The sequence below is a fragment of the Phyllostomus discolor genome, chromosome 6 (genome assembly GCF_004126475.2).
Source record: "Phyllostomus discolor isolate MPI-MPIP mPhyDis1 chromosome 6, mPhyDis1.pri.v3, whole genome shotgun sequence".
Classification (NCBI taxonomy): Eukaryota; Metazoa; Chordata; class Mammalia; order Chiroptera; family Phyllostomidae; genus Phyllostomus; species Phyllostomus discolor.
Window position 1 is genome coordinate 49,549,678 of NC_040908.2, and position 9,317 is coordinate 49,558,994.

The 9,317-nt window shown below is 46.6% G+C and overlaps 1 long non-coding RNA gene across 3 annotated transcripts in view; it reads left to right on the top strand.

Moving 5' to 3' along the window:
• LOC118501132 overlaps positions 1–9,317 on the top strand; it is a 143,416-nt gene that overhangs the window by 116,407 nt on the left and 17,692 nt on the right. For all 3 annotated transcript variants that reach the window (XR_004903729.1, XR_004903730.1, XR_004903731.1), the window contains one exon: positions 9,234–9,313. This is a non-coding gene — a long non-coding RNA (uncharacterized LOC118501132). The remainder of the gene's footprint in view (positions 1–9,233; positions 9,314–9,317) is intronic.

Genomic DNA, 9,317 nt, shown 5'->3' on the forward strand with positions numbered 1-9,317 from the left:
ATAGCCAATGCTGCATTTTTTCAGCTCTAAGATGCACACAATTAAAAAGTGCATTATAAATTTAATAATATTTATGGAGGGAAAAAAAAAACCCTATAACATAAATATATACACCAATGGTACATGGTAATTTAAGCAGCAGTAATATATGTGTGGGCATGGTAGTGGTGGATGTGGGTTCTAAAATGGAGAAAACACTTGACTTCAGCTCAGGTTCCAAGTCAGATCCATGCAGCTGCCTGGTGGGTGGTGCTGTAAAGGATTCTGGGACTGTGTTCAGACACAGCCAGAAAGATGCCACGATTGATTTGTGATGTCTGCCCTGGGAGCGAGCGCAGAGAATGTGCCCCTGCTTCCTGTGCTGTGGGTAATCATGGCTCTGTTCCTACACAGTGCAGGTGCCATGGAAGGGTTGTAGTCAGGGAAGTGACAAGTTGATATCTGCATTTGTAATGCCTCTGAGCCTCAGTTCAAAATCTCAATGAGGTATAAGGAATGTCATTTTAAAATGATTTTCCAAAATTAAAACTAATTATGTCCAACTCTGAGTCCCTATTCAGCCAGCCTTTTGAGACAGTGACTCTCAGTCTTTCTGGGGTTGCTCCCTGCTGTGGATTGGGGAAAGGTCCAGAATCTTAAGCAGCACTGAAGCACAGGGCAGGGTGGGGGTTGAGAGGCACAGATTCCCAGGCACACAGAAGCATGGAGAGGCCGCACCTCTGTCCACATGGTGCCTTAGGCCATGTGGCTGCACTGCTTCTGGGGGAGAGCATTGGAAGCCTGGATCTCAGGTCCTGCCTTCCTAGGGACACCAGGCAGCCCCCGCCCCCACCGGTGATGTTCTACCACTTCCTCGGGCTGAGGCTGCTAGGTGGTGTGTGGTGCCTGTTCTCTCCAGAGCTCATCACCATTCAGCCCAATCTGTCCTCCTCACCTCCTCTTACACACCCAAAGGCCACCCTCCCCATCCAGGGCCTTCAGACAGATTCTTATCCTTGGGTTTAGGGAGGGACAAAAGATGGGAAGAAAAGTATTATACCTTCTAGGCCCAGTGTCCCTTCCAGGGACTTAAGAGAGCCCTAAGAGGCCAGGCTACTTACCGAGATGGAGGAATTGGGAGCAAAAGCACACATTAGCGTTGTCATGTCCCACAGCCTGGGGATGGGCACCAGGAATAAGACTGGGTGGAGGGAGTTAGTCTGGTGAGGATTCTGTGCTGGCCCAGGGGCAGCTGAAGAGGCTCCATGAGGAAGGGGGACCAATTCTTGAGGTAACAGGAGGAGGAACCAACAGGACCTGGGGACATCAGTTATGGGATGTGAGAAAGGGACAAGTCTAAGGCAGTGGTTCTCACTGGGGACTGTTTTGCCCCCAGAGCACTTCAGCAATGTCTGGGGACTTTTTTTTTTTTTTTTTGGTCACAACTTGGTGGAGCAGTGCTATTAGCATCTGGTGGGTAAAGGCCAGGGATGCTGCTGATCCTTCCACCAATGCCTAAGGTGCCGCCCCCAACACAGAATTCTCCAGTCCCAAATGTCAGCAGTGCACAGGCTGAGGAACTGGCCTGAGCTGACACACAGGTGCTGATTTGACAGTTTCTTTCTAAGTCTCACAAAACTCTTGCAATGTCCGTTTTGTACCCATTTAACAGATGAGGGAACTGAAACCAGGGGAGGGTAGTCTGCCCAACGGTCAGTTGCTCAAATGGTCAAGACTGAGCCGAGGTTGGAGTTTAAGCCAACCTGACTTAGAGTGTTCGATTTAGTCTGCTGGAGCAGTCTAGACAAAGATTTGATCAAAATGAATTTAGGTTGTTTTCATCTATTGCAAATAGAGCAAGGCAAGACAAAGTGGGTGGAAAAGCATTTAAAGGGCTGAAGTATCTAACAAATAGGTTTTGTTTAACTAAACAGTGTGTAAGGTATTTATAAAATTCACGAACATGGAAATATTCACTGTTATTTGATCAGTTTATGAAAATAAAAAGTTTATAGAAATCATCCACCAAGTAGAGGAGAAATAATTTTTAAGGAGAAAAAACCCCTAAAACCTCCATAGAATTCCAGATACTTTTCTTTGATTGTTACTTATTGTTACTTTATTAATTTTTCATTATTTAAATTCTCTTTAGTGGTTTTTTTTTTGTTTTGTTTTGTTTTGTTCTTTTTTCTTTGAAAGCAGTAAGTGTTCATTATGGGAAAACCAGAAAATGAGGTCAGTCCAATTATATATACAAATAAACTTCATGAAGAACCATGCACCCACTCATGCTCCTTAGGTTAAGCATGGCATATTTTTCTAGACCTTTCTCTTTATTCATATGCATGTGTTTCCTTCTTTCTTTCTCTTTCACTTTCTCATTCTCATTTTTTCTTTATTCCCTCTTAGCAAAAGTAGGCTATGAAGTGCTTTCTGTTTTGTGAACCCCCCACATTTGGTACTTGATTAAAACAATTCCCTATTTTTGGACATGCAGCTCGTTTCCACCACTTTGCTGTTAGAAACCTCACAGTAGACCAACGAAAGGGAAGGACTGCATCCGCGTGCAACACATGCAGATCTCATGGCCATGTGGAGGGAGAGAAGCCGGACACAGACATCCCATTTATAGACTAAAGCGAATAGACAGAACTAAACCACAGTGCATAGAAGGCAAGGCTCAGGAGGCCAAAATTATAAAGACAAGAAAAGGTGTGATTGTGGCAGAAGCAGGGCAGCTGAGATGCTGAGTCAGGAAGGGCATTTGGGGACATCTGGGGGTCAGCAGCTTCTTCATTCTTGACTGAGTCATGTTTGCTTGGCGTTTATAATAAGTCACTAAGCAGCACATTTATGTTCTCTGCACTTTTATCTATGTGCATGACATTTCACAATACATTTTAAGAAATGAACAGAATTCAAATAGTTGGCTGAAATATTGACTGGGAACTTAAAGCAGAGGGTAAAACAAATTTAAGCAAACTATTTAAAAAAGGCACAAAAGGATGCATTCCAGCTCCGTGCTGCATCAAAACCCCAATTTAAAAAAATAATGTGGAGTATACTTTTAGATGAAATAGTCTAGAATTGTTTTTCCCCCAACCTGTTCTCAACCAGATTGTTTTTATCAGGTTGCTTTTGTTTTTGGCCAAATCATCTGGATTATGCTAAAGCCTAGGCATTTTCTGGGGCCCTCATGGTGGTGCTTCCCCACAGCCCTGATGGTGATAAAGTCCTTAGTTTGCAGTGAAAGCCTCTTTTAGTTTGGTGCATGTGACATTGGAGATACTGTTCTGCCCTAGCTCTAAGCCTGAAGTGTGTCTGTGCCTCTCACACACCCATCCACAGAAGTGTATCGCTGAGCCCGCACTCTGTGCCAGGTGCTGTTGTAGGTGCTAGGACAGCCATAGTGTCGAGTTCAGCTTCTGCCCTGGCAGAGCCCCATTTTTATGTTAAACAGACAGAATTATAATATGTCATGTGGTGATAAGAAATGAATCAGGGCAAGGGGGCTAGAAAGTGATGAGGGATGTGCAGTGTTATACAAAGGGACTTGTGGGCACCTCATGGACAAGGTGACATTTGCACAGACACCTGAGCAAAGCACGGGAACAGGCCATAAAGGTGTCAGGGGAAGGCATTCCAGGTGGAAGGAGTAGCAAGTGCAAAGGCCTTGGGTGTTCTGGGAACAGCCCACAGGCCGGGGCAGGCCGGTGGCGGTGGGTGTGAGGGGGGAGGGTGATAGGACACTGAGTCAGAGATGGTAGGGCCCAATCAGGTGGAGACTTGCCACTGAAGAGACTCAGATGTGCTGTTGAGCAGGATGGAGCTCCACAGGAGGGTTTTGTGTCATGGGAGGCTTCCATCTGATGTTTGCTTTAAAAGGATCTTGTGGGGCTTGGGAGAGGCTGGAGGTGGGGTGGAGGAACAGCCAGGGAAAGCCCGGAGACCAGCTTGGGCTTTGCTGAGGCCCAGGGCTGCCCTGAGCTCATCTGGTGGCCCCTCTTTCACTCTGGGCTGCTCTCTGGCCTATTCAAGTGACACAGAAGGGCTCCCCTCTGCAGTGGTCCCTTCACTGTGGAGACTCAGCATTGAGCCCATTCTCTTTGACATGCTGGCTGTAAACAGGGCTTCCCTCAATCCATTCATGGCCAAGTTCAGGAGGCTGTTCTTATCTCTGTCCAAGATGCCCCCTCACTGCAGCCCACTGATCACATTTTGGGGTCCTGATTCTGTCAGGCTATTCAGGTACCATCTCGCTACCTTGGGGTCACCCTAGATTCGGAGTATGTGTCATCCACACCTGGCTCCAAATTATTGTATTCGTGTTGTTGGGGACAGTGTTCCATTCATGATACTGGACACCTTCTTGCAGGTTGACCTGCATCCAGTAATTTAATTTTGGTGAGGCCATGAGTAATTTGTTAATAAAATGCTGAAATTTGCAAGTCATTTTCTTTTTTAAAGTGAGCAACAGCAGATTCCAAGCTTGTTGTGTAAAACGTTATTTTCATTCATTTGCAACCCAGTGCACTTTCTTGAGTTGGGGAGACAGGGTGGTGTTCCTTCCCCTTCTGACAGGTGACTCAGGCCTAGGTCAATTCTGCCACTGTCTCCTGCCTCCTCCACTGTCTCTCTGTGGAAAACCCCAGAGAGCCTTGGTTCTTGGAGACAGTGGAGTCAGAATTACCTTCAGCTCTGAGGCAGCTCCCTTTTATTCTTTGGCAAGTTTGTTTCCAGTACTTAAAAAACCCCCACAACCCTACACTTACCTTTCCTCTCCACACTCTCAGCTCCAATACACTCAGTCTTGCTTAGTCAACCTCTCTTCCCTCTGCTTACAAAAGAATAGACCAGAGTTTTCTTATTATACACAGGCAGCACTCTTATACAACCATGTCTTCCTTGTTCTCTAAAATATGGGTTTGAAATTATTTCCAAAATTACATATATTAAAATAGGAAAAAAAATAAATAAAAAGCCAGGTCAGAGAAAAGGCTAGGGGGAATTTAAGACACAAATATACAAATCATAGGGTTGCATGTAATTATCAAAAGTAAGGTGTGAATTTGGCTCTGAGCTTCCCGGCAGCCAAAGCAAGAAGAGGAAAATGATCCATTTAATGATTCACTGTTTCCCTGAGGAAACACACACCCATTCTTAAGGGAAAGCAGGATTTCTGGACTGAGTTCTGAAAAGTTGTGTTTCCCAACATTAAAGGATCTCAGTGTGATGAAGAGCAAGCAGTGCCCCTCACACCCGCCGCCCCGCCCCCCTTCCTAACCATGGGCCCTATCCTGATGTCTGTTTCCACAGATGCGTCTTCTGGGCCCCATGTTATTCCATGCCCCATGCTGGTCTGCACTTGACTGGCAGCTGCTTTGACCAAAGCTTTTAACTGCAAAGGTGCAGAGATTTGTCACAACCCCAGCAGTTACCCAGAGTTTATACTAGAAGTATGGTGTCTTCATTGATTGTCTGGCTAGAGCTCTAGCGACTACTGTTTCCTTTTTGTTGGAAAGATACATGGAAATTTTAGGACCTCGGGCATCTCCCACAGTTCTGATGAAATTTTGAAAAATGTAGGCATTTAAGCAAGGGCCTCTCTCTGAGCCACCCAGGCATTGCCTGGTTCCTCTTTGAGAGTCTCTGAGCTACTCTGCAGGGCTGGAGGGGTTTTAGGGTCTGACTTTCTGAACAGCACCTAGATGAGGTACCACCTGAAAAATGCCCCCTTCCCCAACGTTGGCCACATTCTGTCCCTGAGTCGCTCTCTTCTCTGCTCCCCCTTTCAGCTTAACCACTTCCTGCTCACTGTTTGTTGTCTAAATAGCACAGTCAGAATGATGTGTTTGAACACTCCCCTACCATCTAATGTCATTTTCCCTGGGCTGATGACTTAGCTGAGTGTCAGAATTTGGTCTTATAGTGCTCCAACCTTTCTCCCCCTCAGTAAAATCATCATCATCACTCGTAAGTGCTCAATGCTTCCTTCCTGAACAACAGGCACTGGGCTGGGCTGTTTTTAATCCCTTATCTCAATCCTCCCAAAGTCCTGGGAAATAAGTACAGTTAGTTAGCTCTCTCTACGCACAGGTTTTACATCTGTGAATTTAATCAACCAATATAAAAATATTCTTACACCCCCCCCCCAAAGGTCTAAAAAGCAAAACTTGAATTTGCCACATGCTGAGCCCTACAGTGAATCCCTGTGGATGCAGTGATGTTTGGGCACCCCCTGTGCTAGCCAGCGTGCCAGTGTAGGTTATGTGCACATACTGTGCCATTTCATATAAGGGACTTGAACATCCTTGGATTTGGGTATCTCAGGGGGAGAGTTCCCTGGAACCAATTCCCTTTGGATCCTGAGGGATGACTGTACTATCCTCACTTTGTAGACAGGTCACCCAGAGTATAAAGGGTGGAGTTGGCATTGGTCTTGGATCCATCTGACTAGAGAGTCTGTGTGATTGACCATCACCCATAACCCCCTTCCCATATAACTAAAGGGCATGGCTACCACGGCACCCCCTCCCCTCAGAGTCCTTCATTCCACTCAGCTAGCTCACTTAATCTTCATTGGTCATAATTAGCTCCAGTGCTTTATGATACCAGCATCTTCCTTTGGGGGGATGGGAATACCAGCAAGGCAAGGCAAGGGCTTATCAGACATTCTGTTTTTAACCAAATGAACTTTCTTAGCAGATGGCTGTTGGGTCTCCTATCCCCACTGGCCACTCTGCTGGGTTGGGGACAGCCCCAGGTTGTTACCCAGCCTGGCCATCTGGGTGGCCAACATGATTGGTAGGCTGGTGTGTTTCTCCCTTTCCTGTCTCCCACAGGCCCTCCTAGGGGCATAGATTCCTTGAAGGTAGATCTATTCTGACCCAGAGATTTCTATCTTGACTCTCATTACAAACCTCTGCTCCCAGGTGTGGCCAAGAGCATCCTGTAAAAGTCTCCTCCCTCTTCTTCCAGGGCCTCAGTGAACCCCTTCAGTCCCTAGTCCCCCAGCTGCATCTTGTCCTTGGGGCTAAACCTTTGCTTCTGTGCTAGCTCTTGCCTCAGTTGCCCCACTGAGTCCTGAGTCTGCCTTCATGCACACCGAGGAAAGTTCCCAGAAGCTCCATCCTGGCAGAGTCTGCTGTCTATCTGCTGAAAGGAGGTCAGGCACTGTCTCCCACCATGCAGCATTTTTCCCCTCTGGGCAATGTGTTTGCCTCTAGTCAGTAGTCAGCAGCCCCATCTGCCTTGACTGCTCTCCTCCAGGAGGCTTCAAGAATTCCGTGTAAGACAGAGTACGTGGAGATCTTGACACCCAATTAGTGCCAAGCCCCGAACAATGCTTCCTATGGAGCCCAGCCTGTGGGGCCCTTGGTCATTGGGAGCCAAATGTCCCTACTTGAGGGGAAGGCCCACAAAAGCAATGGGAATAAGAAGCTGCTATTCCAGAGACTCTTGGCAGAGAGACTTGGTGTGTCCCTCCTCATCTAGGTCACATTTAGGGGACTCCAAGGCCTAGGTGGAAGTTGTGCTTAGTAAATACTGGTTGATAAGTCAAGTGATGTCACAGGGTCCACAGCCCAAAAGATGTGGTGTAGAAAGAGTGTCTTCAATCCTTGAACAGGATGTCCTCCTCCAGGAGCATGCTGAGTGATTGCTATAAGACCCCCAGGAGGTTCGAGTCCGGGTTACCCCTCACAATAGACAGGGAAGTTAAGATAGAGGGAAGCGTGGTGACTTAGCAATGACAATCTGCAGTTGTCTCATGCATTCCCAATTTCTGCCCCATTAACTGAAACTTAAGGCACCTCTACAGAAAATGAATCATTGCATTCAAAGGCTTTAAAAAGAAAGTTGCTCTATATGGAATATTAATTACAGTTGGACACAGGTCTTGCAAAAATGGAGGAAAAGGAGTGAGGCTCTGGAGTCAGCTTGCTTGCTCTGTGGACTTTGAGTAAAATGCTTCCCCTCTCTCTGCCTGCCTCATCATCTGTGGCCTGGGGGTCATGATGGCACTCCTCTCCCCTCAGGGCTGATGTCAAGGAGGCAATGAGCAGAGCACTCAGTGCCTAGTGAGTGCTCAGTACATGTGAATTGACCATTATTGTAACACTGACACATATACCACAATGAAGGACACTTCATCAGGAAACCAAGTCAGGAAAACTTGGAACAAGATTTGTCAACTTGTGGGGAGACTATCTTTCTGTGAGAGCTGGCGTCTTAATTATCTGTGGTTCAAAGCTGCCTCTACTCAGTCCTAGTAAACGGGGATCCTGACACCGTGGTAGAACAGAACTTTCTTTGATGTTGCTGACAATTCACTCTTTGGTGGGTTCTGTTTGGAGCCTGTTCAGAAGTGGGTCCTAGAATCACATCCTAGACAGGCCAGCACATGGCCTCTGCTTTTTGGAGAAAATGGAAGAGCTAGGCCATTTCCCCAAGTAGAAGTACCAGAAAGATCCTTTTTTACGAGACCCACAGGCTGCATGCCACATAGGTAACTTTAAGGTGCCATAAAATCTTTTAAAAAACTTTAGCAGTTAAAATAAGTTGTTGCTGGTCAAGAAGGAGAAAGCCACCTTTTTTTCTTCCTCTCAACTCCAAGCAAGTGCTCTCTTGGGGGAACAGGAGAAGTCAGGTCAGGGTGGTGTGCTCAGCTCAGCAAACTTTGCCAGGCTGAGGACAGGAGCTCCAATGAGCTCCAGCATCAGTCAGTTTACACTGGAAAGACAGCTCCAGAGGGCAGAGTTTTATGCTTGGTTCATTGGTTTGTCTTCAGTTGTATGACCAAGCCTGGTATAGAGCAGGTGTTCAACCCCTGCTGTTAAATGAATTAATAAATTTAAAATAACTCAAGGGGTCAATATGTAAAAGAACCTGAACTGGGTGCCTTTCCTTCTCTTGTTGAATTGTGCAGTACATGAGGTCTTTCACAGTATGGTGTCCTCTCCACACAGGTCCCACTCCCCACTACATGCTCCCAGCCTACAGGCCACACCCAAACCCCAAGGAGCTATTCCCTTCCCCAAACACCTGCCTCATTGTACTGAATGTCTTCTTTGCAAGTCTCCTCTCCGAGCAAATACCCACTCTTTCTCCGGGGCCCAACTCAAATGCCACCACCTATGTGATTTCTCATAGCATGTCCCTGTACAACTTTATTCTGCAACTAACTATATTGGTATCATCTTTCCCATTAAACCACGGGCTGCTGGAAAGAAAAGGAAGTCCTGTTTGTCTTGCAGCCCCAGCATGCTGCCTTCATAGGAGGGGTCACAATGAAGGAGCCAAGAGTGAGTGCAAGAGCAGGGGACACTGATGGGAAGTGG